Genomic DNA, 18294 nt, shown 5'->3' on the forward strand with positions numbered 1-18294 from the left:
CCATGATTAGACATGTGTCCTTTCCCCTATCTTTGTATTCTTATGGGAATGATCAATGGCAAAGGAAAATTTATAATGTAGCGAGAAGGAGGACAGAATAATAAATGTGAGTAAATAAGAAGATGTATCTTCCACTTTACAAGTGGCTTTAGACAATAGTAAGATAGGACATCTATAGCAATTGAAAAGAAGGCCCAGTATGAATGCATAGGTCAGTAAAATATTGGGACCACGTGGACATTCTCTAGATTGTGACTGTTTTCTGTGAGAAACAGAAACTCAAGTAATCAGCTGAGAATGTGGAGGGTAGAAGTTACATCAAGATTTGAGGTGAGGTTGGAAATTATGGCATAGGGGTCTACTTTCTCTCTAATATGAGAAAGTTTTTGGACTCTGAGAAAACAGTAAGATTGCCAGATAGCACTCAGGGTTCACCTAAAGTTGGGAAAGATTAATTTAATTGAGTCCAGTTGATTAAATTGTAAGTTTTTCTTCAATCTTCAACTGCAAGGGGCACAACTGTGAAGTAGGAAGTGTTGGGTTTAATTGGGCCTGAGGTTTTGTCTGTTGAGTACAGAGATGAGAGGGAAGAAGAAAGGTTAAGAGACAGGAAGGGAAATGATTATCCTAATTATTACAATGGGCCATGGATCTCAACTGGATAAAGGAGAAGGTGAGAATGGTAAGGAAAAGATCAATGAATCTCAAATGCCAGTTAGCTGGAAACATTGTTGGAATCTGTCCATTAATTGAACAAGCTAGAAAAATAGAAACTAGTAAGCAGTGAGTAAGTGATGGTTACCAGAAGGGAGGTGGTTGGGGAGGTGGGTTGGATAGGTGATGGGATTAAGGAATGCATCCGTGATGAGAGTTGGTTGATGTATGGAAGTGTTGAATCACTATATTATACACCTGAAACTAATATACTGTATATTAGTTAACTGGAATTTAAACAAAAACTTAAAAACGAGGTTTGTTAGAAGTGTAATTATGAGTGGGTATTTGTCATGGGAATGTCTTGCTAAAGTGAGGAGATCAGGATCATTGAATGAGTCAAAGAAGTGAGAGACTGGATCAAGTCTGGGTATGTTAAAGTGACCAAGAAAGATGATAAATATGGGCAGACTGGGAAGAATGGAAAGGGCCAAAACCTACACATTCTAGGAATCAAGGGAATAGTTCTGGGAAATCTAGCTCATGGTTTGAGCTTATAAACTACTTTTTGTAGCTTTTGTTGTAGTTTTGTTTTATTTTGCATGTTAATAGAAGAGAGAGAGAAATGCTCTGGAGTGCAATAAAGGGAACGGAAGTATTAACCAACTCCCAGGTCTGATGCTATTCCTAGGTATGAGAGGAAATGTGCATGCATATTTTTATCTTAGCTGAACTTTGGTATATTGAATTTTGGAAACAAAATGGAACAAATTATATCACCTTTACAGATCCTGAATGCCTCCTGAAAAGGAGTGAACAGGCAATAATTAGTCTTTGTTATATAAACTTATGAAAGTTTTAAATTAAAAAAAAATCTGTTTTTAAAAGATTTTATTCATTTATTTAAGAGAGAGAGCAAGTGAGCACAGAAACACACAAACAGGTGGAGGGGGCAGAGCAGAGGGAGAAGCACACTCCTCATTGAGCAGGGGAGCCCCAAGCAGGTCTCTATTCCTGCACCCGGGATGGGATCATGACCTGAGCTGAAGGCGGGTGATTAACAAACTGAGCCACCCAGGCACCCCTAAAATAGAAAATTCTTGCTACTAAATCAAGACAACCAAAAGATGAGGCATATGGTACATTTTAAGTGACAGGTATGTAGAAATTTATATATGCTTCATTAGGGAGGAATCTAGTTATAAATCATGTGCTATCTTACATTAGAACATAGTCTTTTTTAAAACGTGTCTCTAATTTTGACACATTGACAGTGATTGTAATGCTGATTGAGATATTAAATAGCCAGATGTAATGTCTGTTTTAGGTTAATATTGAATTGAATTACTCAAGTATAGTAGAATAGCAAACCTTGAGAAAAAAATGAAGTCATGAAAAAAATGTATTTTTATTTTTACTATTTTTTGTAAAATAGTTGATAGTAATTCAAGAGGTTAACTAAAAAGCTGAATTTTGACTGTTTTTGTCCTCTTTCTAACTTTTGCATGTCTTCATGTCTGGAACAAGCTCTATTCTGCAATAAGAAACTTGCAGTTGATAGACTTGTTTACGTTTCATAGCTTTTTTCACTTAGACTCATAATAAATTCCTACACGTGCTTGCACATAGACTACAATGATCACAATGAATAAACTATGGATATAAATGCTAAATACCTATCTACTATATTATAATTGTATGTAGATTGTTAGGAGTTTAAGTTGATAATAGTTGAAGACTAATTTACTATTATGCCTTCTCATATTTATATTAATTAAATGATAATTTTCATTAAATGCTATTTCTTAATAAGCTTAAAGTATTTTGTTTTACATAGTGAATTTTTAAAAAAAAATTTAAAAGGATTGCTTAATTAGAATTTGATTCATAGATATGGGGTATTTTAAGTAGCCAAGTCTGATTTCAGGTTTAGCTAAATGAAAATAACATAGTTGCTTAAATTGGATTTGTCATAGAGAACATATGCATATGAATTTTATTACTAATATATATTTATACTGGAAATGCATGGATCAGGTACATCCTGTATATGATGGAAAACACAGAAATAGAGAAACAAAATCATTTTATATTTTATTTCTATGCTGTAAGTCATATCTTCCACTCTTCAGTTACTCTTAATAGTGAAGTAGGACAATGTGGAAATATTTAAGCTAACATTAGCACCTGTGTGCTATTGTCAGTCAAGGAGCCCAGGTGAGGTCAGTGAATTTAAGAAAAGAAATTGGAATAAAGAGATGAGGAGGGAAAAGTTCAGAGAGAGTTTTAAGTATAAATCTGACTTGAATTTTACTAATTTTTAAAATCTGTAATAGACTAAAGATTAAAATATCTTGAAGCAACTGTATTCCCTGTATCAAATGGAAATAAAAGCTCATAAAGGAAATTAAATTCTATTAGAAAAATAAAGTTATAACAGCACCTGTCTCATCTGTAATTGCCAATTTATACCTGTTATATTTGGGATGAAATGTGAGGAGATGTGTGAGTTACATTATGTAACAGAAGGGCAATGATGTAGAATAGTGCTGATTGAAACAGTTTTCCCCATTACAACATTTTAAAAAATTTTTATTTATTTTTTTATTGACACATAATGTATTATTTGTTTCAGGGGTACAGGTCTATGAATCATCAGTCTTAGACAAATCATAGCATTCACCATAACACATACCGTCCCCAATATCCATTACCCAGCCACCCTATCCCTGCCCCCCGCCATCCTCCACATCCAGCAACCCTCAGTTTGTTACCTGAGATTGAGAGTCTCTTGTGGTTTGTCTCCCTCCCTGGTCCCATCTTGTTTCATTTTTCCCTTCCTTCCCTCCACGACCTCCTGCCCTGCCTCTCAAATTCCTCATAGGAGAGAGAACATATAATAATCGTCTTTCTCTGATTGACTTATTTCACTTGGCATAATCTTTTTTAAAGTGACTCCATTTGGTGTCTGTCTTTCTTTCTTTCCTTTTTATGTTTGTTTGTTTGTTTGTTTGTTTCAGGGAGAGATAGAGAGTATGAGCAGGGAGAGGGGCAGAAGGAGATGCAGAGAAGCAGACTCCTTGTTTACAGGGATACCCACCCTGCTGGGGGGCTGGGGGATGGTGGGTGGCGGCTGGAACCTGGGACTTCGGGGTCATGACCTGAGCCGAAGGCAGCCACTCAACTGACTGAGCCACGGAGGTGCCCCTTCCCATTATATCTTATGAAATTCATGTATTCTAATTGTTCTCTAATAAATATTACATGCAGTAAAAAGAAATCTTAGATCAAATTTTCTTTCTTTTAAAGAGGATTTGCATGTTTCCTACATGTCATTTTAGCTTGTTGACACTGAAGTCCATTACATATGATCCTGAATTAAAAATATAGCCAGAATACTATTAGGATATTATTTTCATTCATTCTAACGTTCTTATTAAAAAAACAAAAACCGGGGCGCCTGGGTGGCTCAGTGGGTTAGAGCTTCTGCCTTCGGCTCGGGTCATGATCCCAGGGTCCTGGGATCGAGCCCCGCATTGGGCTCTCTGCTTAGCAGGGAGCCTGCTTCCTCCTCTCTCTCTCTCTGCTTACCTGTGATCTCTGTCTGTCAAACAAATAAATAAAAAAAAAAAAATGAAAAAAAAATTTTTAAAAACAAAAACAAAACCCCCCCACCCCCAACCACCTTTATAATCAAAATATTGCGAAAGCATGCAAAAATACATAAAACCATACAATAGACCCTTATGTACTCATGACCCAGATTTAACAAATGATGACATTTTGCCATATTTGCTCCATGAAATCTGTTTTAAAGAAAATGAAAGAACATGAAATCAGATAGAGCTACCCTCCTTCATCTTTTCCATTCCTCCCCAGGAAAAAAACAAAAAGCAAAAAGAAACTAATACATGATGCCCTGAGGTTAGTACACATTCTTCACATACAGACTTTATAACTTTTGTTATCTATGTCTAACCAAGTAGGAGTATTTTTTTTTAAGATTTATTTATTTTAGGGGTGCCTGGGTGGCTCAGTGGGTTAAAGTCTCTGCCTTCGGCTCAGGTCATGATCCCAGCGCCCTGGGATCAAGCCCCTCATCGGGCTCTCTGCCCTGCAGGGAGCCTGCTTCCTCCTCTCTCTCTGCCTGCCTCCCTGCCTGCTTGTGATCTCTCTCTGTCAAATAAATAAATAAAAATCTTAAAAAAAAATTTATTTATGAGAGAATATGAGCAGGAGGTGCAGAGGAAGAGAGAACCTCAAGCATACTCTGCACTGAGCTCAGAGCCAGATATAGAGCTTGATCTCACGGAGCTGAGATCAAAACCTGAGCGAAAAGCAAGAGGTGGTCGCCTAACCAACCTTGCCCCTAGGCGCCCCCCCCCAAATAGATGTATTTTGTATATGTTTTGATGAACATCAATTGTTTTTGCTGCCTAAAAACTTTCCTTTTACTATTCAAAATTAAATTTTTGCGATTGATCCATATCGTTAAATGCAGTGAAGTTCACTCATGTTTCTATTGTGTATCTGAACCATATTTCATTATTGCTTCCCTACAAACCCAGGAACCTCTGGGCTACCCGTCAGGCCAAAGAGATCATGATCTCAGCAGGTCTGTAATCTATTTAAAGCATACTGGTTGGGAAAATCTGTTGTCAAGTGTGTAAATAGTAGTGCAAGGGCTGGGTTGTAATATATTTTACCAAATATATTTTACCAGTTGGTATTTTTCTATATCCTCTAAGAAACTTGATATTTTTGGTTTTTCTTTTCCTACTGCCATGTGTGAAATAGTAAATAATTATTATTTAAACCCACATTTCCTTATCCACTAGTGGTACTGAGAATTTATTACTGCTTTCTGAAATTGAACTCTCATATTCTCTGAATTAAATGTTTATAATTTGGCCCATGTTTTGAGTTCTCACCCCTCTTTTTTTTTTTAAATTGAGACATGTATTTTGCTTACTCTTTTTCAATGATATGTATTTATAATATATATCTCCCCTTTTATGACTCGCATTTTCACTTAGTTTAAGATGGATTGTCACTTACAGAAATTTGTTTGTCTGGCCTTACTTACCTTGAAGAACCATTTTAGTGAGGCGGATAAGACTGACAGATTTGAACCACTCTGCTTACTAGCAGTATAGCTTTTATCCATATATCTTCACCCAGCTATGCCTCAGTTTCCTCATTTATAAAAAGGATGATAATCATAAGACTTACATCATAGAGTCATTAGGTTGCCAAAGTAGTATATTTACAATAATGACAGTGAACACAATAAAAGTTTTGTCATCACTGTGTTGTCAATTTTCCTCTTGACTTGTGCTTTCCATGACATTTTGATTCTGTTAGGCCACTTGAAGATAATTTTTTGTGTATGAATTTCTTGGTTTGTAAGTTTGTTGCTGCACTTTCATGAAGTTCAAAGTTTGTTTTTATATATATATGCATATATGCACATATGCATATATATACATATATAATAAAATGTGAGTAACATGTAATAATAAAGATATATGTAATAATAAATATATGTAATTATTATATATGTGTAAATATATAAAATATATAGTAATTAGATCTATAGCCACATCTCTATTTATCTCTATATATTTAATTTCATCTAAAATGTGGGGCAGATACAGCTTTCCTTTGTCTTCTCTGGCCCAGGGCTGGAGTCTACATATGCTGTTCACTGAGGAAGCACAGGTGAAGCACAGGTGCTCACTCTGTGAGCAGCTTCATTCCTCACTCCCTGGACTGCAAGAATCCAGAGCTGTGCTTCTGATATTAAAACACCAGCCTTCAATCTATAGGGCATGTCACACTGGTTCCAAGTTCTTCTTGATTTCTGGCACTTGGAGTTTCCTTTCTTTATGACCTCTCTATGTATTTAATATTCTTAAATAATTTGATTTCATTCAGCATTTTAACTTTAGTAGCAGAGGACAGGGGAATAAAAGATGGTCTGTTGCCTCAGTCCATCATGTTTCTAAAACCAGACATCTTTCCTTTTTCTTTTTTCCCTTTGCTTTTTCTTACTTTCTCCATTATACTCAAATGTTTCTTTTTTCCATAAAATAAAAGCTAATTGTATTCTGTTGGAGACATAAATCAGACACCTTGATAAATGAATTAATTTTATAGCCCCCAAATCATTATGGGTTAGATTCAACTGAACTTCACAGAATTATCATTTTTGTAAGTCAAAAACAGTTGAATAGCAACAATTTCTTAGGGGTTACCATAATATTATGTATGCATGTGCACACACACACATTAACATACATAAATAAAATTTTTGATGATTATTTTTCATCAGCATAAATTTAATAGAAATCATTTAGCCAATTATGAGTTTTTGGTAATGTATGTAGTTGACTGCATTTTTCTACTACTCTGCTCTGTTAAAGGAACTTTCTGTGAGTCATCCAGATATCACGTGTTACACTGATGGAATTTCCTAAGGAAAAATCCTGACCCAACCACTCACTTACTCATCAGAAATTTTTGAAGGTATCTATGTGAACAAAGTGTATTCTAAATTCCTCATAATATTGCCCCAGACTCTATAATCTTTGTCAAATCAAGTCTATTCTTCAATCTCATTCTTTCCCCAACACATTTCAGGCTTCAAAAAGCATTCAGAGGGCCTTGAATCACTAGTCATCTCTTACTTTCCTAACATTTCTTCAAACCACTACTTCATAACACGCCTATCTTCCCCTGTGCCTATGAAACCACTTCCCAAACCTTTGAGGCTCAGCTCAGATGCACTTCTTCTACGAAGTTTTCTTTATTTCCTTGAGCATCGGTGACTTTCTTTTCTGTGTTTTCCTAGCTCATTGCTCATTAAAAAAAAAAAGTCATTTTCACAGTCTTCTTGCATATTTATTTGTGATAATTAATATCTTAGCTTCCTGAAGGCAAGGATCATGCTTTTCTTCATACCTCTGCACATAATAAGCACTTAACAAATCTTGCAGAATTGATTAAATTGGGAAGCAGAGTTTAAAAATCTGTTTATCATCTTTGAGGAAGTATTAAAATATTTTGCAATTATAAAATTGAAAAACCAGTTAATTTGTTAAAATATAACCTTGGTTATTTTTTTGAAAAAATAAATTAAAATGATGGAGCCCTCTAACCCAAGTAATATTTTATTTTTCCTCCTTTTATTGTATCTTCTGAATTTTAATATTTTAAGAAATCTTGCAGTGCTTTTGAAAATTGATTCTTTTTTCCCCTCAAATAAAATTTACACAAAACCACTGGTTATTTAGCAAAGCTTTTTGACCATCTATCCAATCCCGTGTTTTGTAAATAATTGCCAATACTCACTTGGTTCTTGACTTTCATTGAATAGGGCATTGAAAATAAATTGTTTATTTTAATTGAATAGCTACAAAGGATCAAAATAACTCAGCATCTACAAAGCCTTATATTTTTTGTACTGCTCTGAGTTTTTATTGCATTCTCAAAGAATACACAGTGGTTACCTGGCATTTTGTAACTAATCTCTAATTATGGAATTATAAGAATAATAAAAGCCAGGTGAAACGTATCCTTTTTTTTTTTTATATAACAATAGGAAGCAGATTGTATTTTCTTATATAGCCTCTGTAAGTCCAGCGAGCTGCTCTTACTGACTCTAGCCTTTAAACACACACCTTGTTGTCACAGGTCTTTTCACAGCATATTTGCTCCTCTGATTTTAGAAGTTGAGTTCATGTTTTGGCCTTTCTTTGTAATGAAATTCTGAATATGTTCACTGCAGATTAATCCACTCTTTTTTTATTTTCAGGAAAAAATGCAAATATCAGTCTGTTAGTTCTCTGTGTAATGTTTGAAAAACTGTATGTCGGGAGAGCGTTCTGCACTTGGCTGGCTCCAAGTTTTATGCTAATATTTCTTTTGTGAATTACATTCCTTAGGCTGTGAACTCTTGGATTAGTTTTGATTTCTAGCATCTTCCCCTTCTTTTCTGTAAAGTAAATGATGTCAATATAAAAACCTAAATGCTTTGTTATAAAATCTACTTTTTGTGAAAGCATTGTTTTCTGACCATAGGGTGCATTTTCTTTTGTACTATTTTTTTTTTCATTGGCTATTACTGTCTTGCTCTTTTTGCCACTGCTGGCTCTTCAGTCATTCATTCAATCTTAATAATATAACATTTGCATAACCTACAGAATAATGAAGGTAAAAAATATATGATGGATCCAAAAACTCTGGAGCTGAATTAGACATCCTAAGAATTAGGAAAGTCTTCTTTATGCTAAACCATGCTGGTTGGTTGGTTTGTTGTTTGTTTGTTTTTGTTCAATTGGTGACTATGCTTGGGATGGACTGTCTCATTCTCTACTCCTCTCATCTACCCATCCAGGTTCAACCAGATGGCAATGCCTCTTGGAAACTTTTTGGTAAACCCTACCTCTAGGCTGTATCAAGTATTTTCTTTTATTGTTCTCTCATAATACCTTGTTTCTAGATCTATAGTTGTGGCATCTAAGAGTTTTATGAAACTGAGCTTTTTAAGACTGTCTTCATCTTAATTATCTTAGTTTCTCTGATTGTGGCACAGTATTGGGTGATTGCAAAAATAGATGAATTCCTGAAAAACCTTGCATTCTGTAGAATTATGAACTGAAAATAACAGAGCCAATGGGAAAGAATGATGGGTGAATAGGCTCCTCAACATTAATGTGAGTTTATAATCAAAACACCAACAGTTAACAAAATCGTATGGATTTATAAGGATCTGGTGATTGTTTTACTTCTAAAACACTTAAAAAAATAACAATTCTTGGTGTATAGAATAGACCATAATAAAGAAGGAACTTTAAAAATAAAAGCTGAAATTAGCTCAATAGAGGGAGCTTAAGGTAGATTTGATGCTGTTGTTATGAAACAAGAGAAAAGTCACAAAAATCATGGGAAATAGAATGGGCCAACAAATAATTCTATGACTAAGCACACAGCCAAATACTGCAAAGATGAAAAATATGGGGTGAGTCTTCACTGTGCATGAGATTGTATTTCTCCATTCAGTAATCAGCTGTGTTAACATGCTTATTAGCGTTCATATCGATTCTTGGTGAGATCAAAGGTGAACCAATCTGACTGGTGAATTATAATTGCATCATTCTTCTATGTATCAGTTGTGTACAAACTAACTTGTGCTACAAAATATTCTTCATAGAATATTTGACAAAGAAGACACAATACAGTGATTCCATTAAAAAACAATAGCAACAAACTCTCAATCTTCTTAATTTTGAAGTTTCCTGTAATATAAAACTAATTGTTCAAGGACCATGGAAAATTTACTCACTAAACTCACTGAAATTTCCAAAGTACTTATCTTGGTTGCTATGTACTCTTCCTGAGATTAATCGAAGTTTGGAACTGTTCTTTAGGAAATGTTACACATTATCTTTTGGAAAATCAGATACATCATCTATTGCAGGAGTAATCCCTGAATAATCTACCGCAGTTTGGTAGTGTTTGGTGCACTATTCTAATTACATTATCTGTGGATATGTTGGGAATCTTTAATTTTGTGGGAACATTTTACTTAGTGAACTTAAGATCAGAATTATTATTATTATATACCAGTTTATTAGAGTTGATATAATTTCTTTTCCTCTTGTGCTTTAGAGCCATTTCATTTTTCATTGGCTCAGAAATAAGTTCAGTGGATAGGACAGGCATCCACCCAATGGTTAGGAACTTGCACAGCTGTCAGAACATATGACACAATCATAAATCTGACAGCTGGTAGGTACCCTGACAGATCAAATTTAGGCAATTTCATTCAACAAGCATACTTTGCATATTTACTATATGCCAGGCACCATATGAAATACTCAGAAGAAAGTCAATGAATAAGATAGAACCTCTGTCCTCAAAGATCTCACAAGGTAAGTGATTTAACAGAGGTCCCAGTCCTAGCTTTTTATTAATTGTATGTATGGATTTGGTTCTTCTCTTAAAAAGCACTTTTCACTTTTTCAGAATGCCAAATGAAAATAAATATCCAGATGTTTTTAGTATAAATATAATTTTTTATATTTGCTCTCATGTCTCTGGGAATGCAGCCAGGTAAATTTAAAGTTATTTGAGCAAAGAGAGACAATGTCACAGTCTCTGATCGAGGTTTGCATATGTCTTTGATTTCAAGCAATACACTTCTCTTTTAAATCCATTATTTTCTCATTTTGTGAAATATGCACATGGGCTAGGTTACATCTATGTTTCCTATCAGTAGACGAAGCTAGGCCTCTGTAAATTTCATTAAAGATACAATTTGTATCCGTGTCTGGAAATGAAATGCCATTAGATCACAGGTTTGCAATCTGGCAGCATTTTGAAAATGAGAAGTTTCATCAAATGCTTGAGACTACAGAAAGAGGGATTACAGTCTCAGCAAGGGGGGATAGGCTTTTGTAATACAGACATTAGGGTGCAGTGTGCTAAGGTTGTGTACACGGCTACTTCCCAGGTGGGTTTCATATGGGCTGCCTATTTGTTATAAGAAGCATATTATAGGTACAGAGTTTCAGTACTTAAATCCATACCCTGAAGCTTTTTTTAGTTTCTAAGCCAGAATCATATCTACTTAAGGGCCTTAATTACATCCTTTGAAATAATCACAATTATTTAACCTTTGTTCTCAAACTTCAGGAAAAAGAAAATGCAACAAAAATAAAGTAATTACTCCCCAAGCTGATGAGACCCTTCAGATGTTTTTAACACCGAAGTTCTGCACTTCGTTATTTTTAACAGTGTCAGCTATCGCTAACAAATAGATTCCATAATCGTCACACTAACTTATTTCTTGTCACTCTCTTTTTTAAATCAGAAAAGAATAAAGTTTAGGCTGTATTAACTCTGGAATAAATGGATACACATTGCTCTCTATATAAATATATTATACCTCTGAGCGTGGCTATGGAGTTCTATGTAAACTTGAAGTCCCAGAATTACAATTTATGAAACATAAATTAAAAAATACGTTTCTGCAAAGAAGACATCCAGATGGCCAACAGACACATGAAAAAGTGCTCCATATCACTCGGCATCAGGGAAATACAAATCAAAACCACAATGAGATATCACCTCACACCAGTCAGAATGGCTAAAATCAACAAGTCAGGAAATGACAGATGCTGGCGAGGATGTGGAGAAAGGGGAACCCTCCTACACTGTTGGTGGGAATGCAAGCTGGTGCAACCACTCTGGAAAACAGCATGGAGGTTCCTCAAAATGTTGAAAATAGAACTGCCCTATGACCCAGCAATTGCACTACTGGGAATTTACCCTAAGGATACAAACGTAGTGATCCAAAGGGGCACGTGCACCCGAATGTTTATAGCAGCAATGTCCACAATAGCCAAACTATGGAAAGAACCTAGATGTCCATCAACAGATGAATGGATCAAGAAGATGTGGTATATATACACAATGGAATACTATGCAGCCATCAAAAGAAATGAAATCTTGCCATTTGCGACAACATGGATGGAACTAGAGCATATCATGCTTAGCGAAATAAGTGAAGCAGAGAAAGACAACTATCATATGATCTCCCTGATATGAGGAAGTGGTGATGCAACATGGGGGCTTAAGGGGGTAGGAGAAGAATAAATGAAACAAGATGGGATAGGGAGGGAGACAAACCATAAGTGACTCTTAATCTCACGAAACAAACTGTGGGTTGCTGGGGGGAGGGGGTTGGGAGAAGGGGGGTAGGGTTATGGACATTGGGGAGGGTATGTGCTTTTGGGTAAATTGGAAGGGGAGGTGAACCATGAGAGACTATGGACTCTGAAAAACAATCTGAGGGGTTTGAAGTGGTGGGGGGGGTGGGAGGTTGGGGTACCAGGTGGTGGGTATTATAGAGGGCAAGGCTTGCATGGAGCACTGGTGTGGTGAAAAAATAATGAATACTGTTTTTCTGAAAATAAATAAATTGGAAAAAAAATATGTTTCAAGGATCTCACCATTTTTTGAGGATTTAAGTTTTTTTCCCATGATGGGAGTACATGTGTGTAGTTATAAATACACGTACATAAAATACAGGTATGTACTTATTTTCTTCCACACATTAAAGTACTTTACATTGAGCTCATTTTATATTCACAATCAGTTTATGATAACTTATTATAATGATGTTCATAAAAGCCCATTTGACAGGTGAGAGAGTTGAACATTAAAGACTGGAAAGCAACTTGCCTAAATTCACAGAGAGCTTGGATTGGAGCCCAGGCAGTCTAAATCCAATCGACCTATGTAAAGTCCCTGACACAGAGCAAGAAGTCAGATGAAGGCTATTACTCACTGGCATTCATCTAGTATTCCATAAAAGTTGCTGAGATTGGAACCATGTGCAATTATGCCTCTGATAATCTGAAGTGGAACACCTGTGCAGACAGTTTAATATCTACTCTTTAGGTTAAGACTAAAAGTCAGATGGGCATCCTCAGGTTGTAGGTGGTTTAACAGTGAATTCTAGAAAAAGACAAACCATAGAAAAAGACAGACCATACATTCACTTATGAGTATGTATGGAAGCCTGAAAGGATCAATAGACTTAAGTGATTCCAAATAGGGTTTTGATCAATGACAGAATTTCTCAAGCAATCTTAACTGACTACCCTCCATGTGTACACAAAGCTGACTTGCAATGCCCTGGATACCCGAAGAGTAAAAGCTCTCAAGCTAAGAATAAAAACAGATACCACTGTGGGAAAACAGTATTGTGGGAAAATAGAGATATGTGAAAAGTAGAAAAAAAAAAGTCTAAAAAAATAAAAAAGGTGGTATAACAATACAGTTCACAAGTAATTATCTGATTAATTGTACAATTAGAGAATTTCAAAGTAGGGACAGATTACCTTGGTATGGTGCTCAGGAAAAACTTAGACAAGTGGTGGAAATTAAGTCTGGGTTGGATTTGTAGGGAAAGAAAGGAAAAGCATTCTAGAGATAGCTAACATTTCTACACTGAATACGATAACATTGGACTTTCAGTATTCAAATCATTACTGTAAATAGAACAGAGATTATTTTAAAACAATGAATATAATGACATAATGAGTTGTTTTGCTGAAATGAAGGCCCAAACAAGTTTTCTGGTATAAGTATATACCATATGCTTTTAAATTTTTTTTTTATTTTTGTTTTAAATTTTATTTATTTTGACAGAGAGAGATCACAAGTAGGCAGAGAGAGAAGGGGAAGCAGGCTTCCTGCTGAGCAGAGAACCCGTTGTGGGTCCCCATCCCAAGACCCTGAGACCATGACCTGAACTGAAGACAGAGGCTTTAACCTACTGAGCCATCCAGGCGCCCCTATACCTTATGCTTTATACATCTTTATCTTGTGTCTCATCTCAGTTTTGCTGGCTCTGATGTTTAAGAACAAATGCAATCATTTTTTTTTTTTTTACTAACTTTGGGTCAGTTTTTGTTTTTGATTATTACTAAAGTGTATTCTGAAAGAAAAGAAAATATTTTACTTAAACTTTTCTTAGTTGATTTAAAATTTGTAATATATGAGTGTTTTATGCTAAGTGAAATAAGTCAGGCAGAGAAAGACAATTATCACTCATATGTAGAATTTAAGAAACAAACCAGATGAACCGAAGTGAAGGGAAGGAAAAATAAAACAAGATAAAGGCAGAGAAGGAGGGGTGCCTGTGTGGCTCAGTTGTTTAAGTGGCTGCCTTCTGCTCAGGTCATGATCCCAAGGCCTGGGGACTGAGCCCCATGTTGGGCTCACCGCTCAGTGAAGAGCCTGTTTCTACCTCTTTCTCTCTGCCTCTGTCTCTCTCTGTCAAATAAATAAAATCTTAAACAAACAAACAAAACAAAACAAAAACAGAGAAGGAGGCAAACCAATAAGAGACTTTTAATTATAGAGAACAAACAGGGTTGCTGGAAGGGAGGTGAGGAAGTGGATGGTTTAAATGGGTGACAGTTAATAGAAGGGCACTTGATGTGATGAGCACTGAGTGTTATATGCGAGTGGTGAATTGTGAAATTCTATCCTTGAAACTAGCACTACACTCTTTGTTAACTAACTAGAATTTAAATAAAATAAAAAATATAATAAAAATGTAACATATGGTATGTGACTAACATCTATTCTTTCGCTTTGTGCCCTTCAAATATTAGGGATTATCCATGATCACTGTAATACTCTTTTCCTATGCCTACTGAGGTGTCTAGAGATCCTTTTGCCTTATGACAAAGGAAATTATTTTATGGTAGTTTGTCAGGGCAGCAAGTGAATAGTCGGCAGAATGAATCCCTTTCATAAGTTCTTTTGAAGACCTACACATATCTGTCTTTTCAAGTCTGAGATTTAAAGCAAAAATGTTCAATTTATATGATTCTCTGTCTTCAAAGGTCTTATAAGAGATGTAGGTATGCGAATATTTCTCACTCTTTCCTGGATGATTCTTTTCTTCTACTTTCTAAATATGAGAACATGCAAAATCTACCAAAAAAGAAAAAAAAATCCTTTGGCAAAAACCATGTGAATACTAAAAAATGCCATAAATATTTACCTTTTTATGTTCTGATCCACTCTGTCCTTACTGGGCTCTATACCTACCTCAGGGGGAAGTCTCATTCAAACTGCATTTTTAAAAAATAATTTATTTATTTGACAGAGAGTGGGAGAAGAAGAGAGTGCAAAAGGAGGGGGAGCAGCAGAGGGAGAGGGAAAAGCAGGCTCCCTGCTCAGCAGGGAGGCCGATGCGGAACTCCATCCCAGGACCCTGAGATCATGACCTGAGCTGAAGGCAGAGGTTTAACCCACAGAGCCACCCAAACTGCACCCAAACTGCATTTTGAAAACATCTTTGTCATTATGAGGCTTGTTCACTCTCTTTTTGTCTATCGCATTGGAATAGTTTTGTTCAATACAAGATATGATACAAACATGCAGGGTAGGAGGATGGGAGATGCCCTGAGTCATCTTTCCCTCAGCTTCTGTAAAATCTCCAGGATTCTAGCTCTTACCAGGCAGGCCACCCCACCACGCTCCCAGCCCACAGATGGCAGCATCTGTCTTAGCTCCTCTCCTGGACTCGGGAGAGAACGCAGTTTCTATCTCTGTGTCTCCAACTGTACAAAGGCTTTTTTCTTTCCCCTCATTCTAATTCTTCAGTAGTTGGAATTATTAAATTTCTCTATCAAACTACTTAACATGGGCTTTCATTTTCAAGCTAGATCCTGATGTAGGTATCCACATCCACTTCCTTAATGGCGTCCTCTTCAGGAAACAGAAAGAACAAAATGAATTGTTATAATTCTAAGTGCTAATTAATAATAACTAATAAATTAGAAGAGGTAATACACTTTTGAAATATATCATAGGCTAATTGCTGGGAATTTAAAAGTTGCTTAGGAAATCTTTTTAATAATGAATTATGTGAATTAATATCTAATTCATTAGATATTAAATAGTTCTTGAGACTTGTTATGATAAATTTTATAGGAAACTAGATGTATCACTTCAGATCTTTGCTGAAAATAAGATATAAACACAACAGAAAGAGAACCAGTTCAGTGAGGATGTACTAAAAATAATTTCTCAAAGTTAATAATTCCTTTTGGAAAGGTATCCAAAACTATTTATCTGTAATTATTACAGGAAAACAATTGCAAATGGAAAATTTCAAGTAAAATGATTAGATTCACAATCTTTCTCCTCCCCTCTTTTACTCTGAAATAATTACCATTATATATATATATAATTCAATATAGATATAAATATAATATATAATTCAAATATACATATATATATAATTCATACATAATTCAATAAAAATCCTAGACAGAGAAGGTAAATTATAGCAAAGGTGATGTTTAGACTTTTTCCCTTTTTCTTGAGGTATTTATAACATGATTTATGTATTTAGCGTGGATAAGAAGTTTCCAAGAAATACCAGTCAGTATAATGCCATCATCTCACACACATGTAACTTTCATTTTTAAATGGACTTAAAGACACAGAATGCACCTGAATCAGAGCAGAGTTTTGTCACTGAATCTGTCGTTTCATGAGGAAGTCATTCACTAAGTCTTTGTGATAGATTTTATTATTGATCTAAACATATACTGCTCCACATTTGGTGGTGAATAGAAACTCCCACACTGTCAATCTCAGAAGTAACCATGTTACCTTCTTTGGACACTCTAGGTAACTGGGAATGACATTTTGAGCAGGAACTTTGAAAGCCACCTTTATTGTTATATGCCACTGAGAATTTAGGCTTGTTTGTTTGTACAGCACATCCTAGCTCTACCCTGATTGATACAGTACTTCACACAAAATGATGAGTATGAGTCAGAAAACTATGTTTAGGCTTAAATCAGACCCTAAGTTTATTCAGTGAAACTAGACAATTTACTTGGCATTCCTATCTCAAATGCAGTAGGGCTGGTTTTTAGGGCTGATTATCTCTGAAGTTCTTCCATTTCTGAAATTATATGATTCTATCCTTACTGAGAATCTGTGAAGAGGCTTATTATGCATGAAATTAAACAAAAAATTTCCCAACAGCTGTGCTTAAGACATTATCTTTTAAAAAATAGTTTTGTAAGTTTTATTATTATTATGATCAACATTACTTAGATTTTAGGTTTGTCTTTATGAGCAGCCCCAAATCATTGTAATAGTATGTGATCAAGGACTTAAAAATTTTTCTCTTTGGCTCAACATATATTCCAGAGGGACTGTTTTGATTCTAAGAGGTAGGAAATATTCAAATTGTTTAGAAAGTGCACATTCAATAAAATGACTTCAGACACATTATGTATGTAACATACACATTCAGCAGTATTGCTTCTAAAATTCATATGAGTTCTATATTAAATAAGGTTTATTTTTGCTTAAATACTAAGCTTTATGTATAGTTAATATGGAGCTAGACTGTAATATCTATGATGCTGGTCTTCTTTTTATGATTCTTGACATACAGTGAATATTCATTAAAAATATGTTGATGAAAGACATTATTAGGCTGTTTTATGAAATAAAATTTACCATCTTTGATTTGTACATAATTATGTTTCTTTAATCTAGAAAAATCCAAATTATTATACGACTTCAGGGATAATGAGTTAAAATGACATCTTTGCTCTGCTAGCATTAATTTATTAATTGATTTATTCTTTCATTCACTTAACAAATACTTTTTGAGCCTTTTATTGATAGGCAACTCATTAAGCACTGTTGATACAAAAATAATAATAAAATTGGAAAACAGTTATATTTGGAAAAAATTCATTGAAAATTATGAAATATTATTTAGAAAATGATCATTTTTATGAAAAGCATTATATAACCAAAATACTGATAGTTATACATTTGTTTTGACTTGCCCTTCCTTTTTTTTTTTAATTTTATTCATTTATTTGACAGAGATCACAAGTAGGCAGAGAGGCAGGCAGAGAGAGGAGGAAGCAGGCTCCCCACTGAGCAGAGAGCCCTGATGCAGGGCTCTATCCCAGGACCCTGGGATCATGACCTGAGCCGAAAGCAGAGGCTTTAACCCACTGAGCCATCCAGGCGCCCTTGACTTGCCCTTCTTAATGTGCTTTACATGAAATG

This window comes from Neovison vison, chromosome 2 (genome assembly GCF_020171115.1).
Source record: "Neovison vison isolate M4711 chromosome 2, ASM_NN_V1, whole genome shotgun sequence".
NCBI classification, from domain to species: Eukaryota; Metazoa; Chordata; class Mammalia; order Carnivora; family Mustelidae; genus Neogale; species Neogale vison.